At 39.4% G+C, this 1,540-nt stretch overlaps 1 non-coding gene across 1 annotated transcript; it reads right to left on the minus strand.

The window, feature by feature from the left end:
- Positions 1 to 1,152: 1,152 nt before the first annotated feature.
- LOC129399187 (U6 spliceosomal RNA) lies at positions 1,153 to 1,260 on the minus strand. Its single transcript, XR_008626974.1, has one exon. It is a non-coding gene; the product is annotated as a U6 spliceosomal RNA (small nuclear RNA).
- Positions 1,261 to 1,540: the final 280 nt, after the last annotated feature.

Genomic DNA, 1,540 nt, shown 5'->3' on the forward strand with positions numbered 1-1,540 from the left:
ATTTTGTAGTTAAGTGGATGGGCATGAAAAGTTTCATGCTGAGTGAAATGAGTCAGAAAGAGAGAGACAGACATAGAAAGATTGCACTCATCTATGGTATATAGAATAACAGAGTGGGAGACTAACACCCAAGAACTGTAGAAATAAGTACCAGGAGGTTGACTCCATGGCTTCGAGGCTGGCCTCACGTTCCGGGGAAAGGTCAACTCAGAGAAGTGATCACCAACTACATTGTAGTCGAAGGCCATGTGGGGGAAGGGAGTTGCGGGCTGAATGAGGGCTAGAGACTGAGCATAGCGGCCACTCAACACCTTTATTGCAAACCACAACAGCTAATTAGAGAGAGAAAACAGAAGGGAATGCCTTGCCACAGTGGCAGGGTGGGGTGGGGGGGAGATGGGATTGGGGAGGGTGGGAGGGACACTGGGTTTACGGGTGGTGGAGAATGGGCACTGGTGAAGGGATGGGTTCCCGAACTTTGTATGAGGGAAGTATAAGCACAAAAGTGTATAAATCTGTAACTGTACCCTCACGGTGATTCTCTAATTAAAAATAAATAAATTAAAAAAAAATAAAAAAAATAAATAAAAAAAAGTTTATAGTTTTTTTTTCTTTGACTTGCATTCATTTGATAAATCTTAAGCAATGTCACAAGACCGATGACAAAAAAAAGACAAAAGGCAGTTAATGAGAAGATATATGGCAAATATGCACATACAAAAGCTGTGGTATGCTAGATTGTCTTCTATTAAAGTATGAAGAGGAAAAATAATAGGAATGGAAGGAGATTGAGAAACAATGAAACCGAAGAGATAAAGAGATTTTAGCTTATATGAACTAACATCAAAGTATGGTTCTCAGATCATCTGCAGTTCTGTTTGTCAAATGACAGGTGTATCTAAATATGTAACTTCCTGACTCGGAAACTCTTGAAGTTGTACTCAAGAATCTGCGCATTAGTAGTAAGTAGTTTCTTTTTATGATTCTTATGTAGAAATCCTAAGAACCTTTACTGAAAACAGGCTGTTGTTGTTTTTGGTTGTTGTTGTTTTTGGCAGGTTACACTGCAAGAGTAACCCAGCAATGCTTAGGGGTTACTCTTGGCTTTGCACCCAGAAATTACTCCTGGCAGTGCTTATGGGATCATATGGGATGCCAGGGGATTGAACCTGGGTTGGTAGTGTTCATCCTTGCGCAGGGGTCATGCTAATCTTCTCTGTATTGTTCCAATTTTGGTATACGTGCTGCCGAAGCGAGCACAGGGTTGGTCGCATTCAAGGCAAGTGCTCTACCTATTGTACTATTACTCCAACTCCCCAAATCAATTTTTAAAGACAAAGAATTATTTACATATAAATCACCCAGGAAACTTATGAATATATATATATACACACATATATACATATACATATACATATATATATATTTATTTGAAGTGAGGACTGAGAGTGTAAATGTTTAACAAAATCCCAGATAATTGAAGCCAGTGCTACTGGTCCATGTACCACAGTTTAAGTAGCAAATCACCAGATACTGGCAT

The sequence above is a fragment of the Sorex araneus genome, chromosome 10 (genome assembly GCF_027595985.1).
Source record: "Sorex araneus isolate mSorAra2 chromosome 10, mSorAra2.pri, whole genome shotgun sequence".
Taxonomy (NCBI): domain Eukaryota; kingdom Metazoa; phylum Chordata; class Mammalia; order Eulipotyphla; family Soricidae; genus Sorex; species Sorex araneus.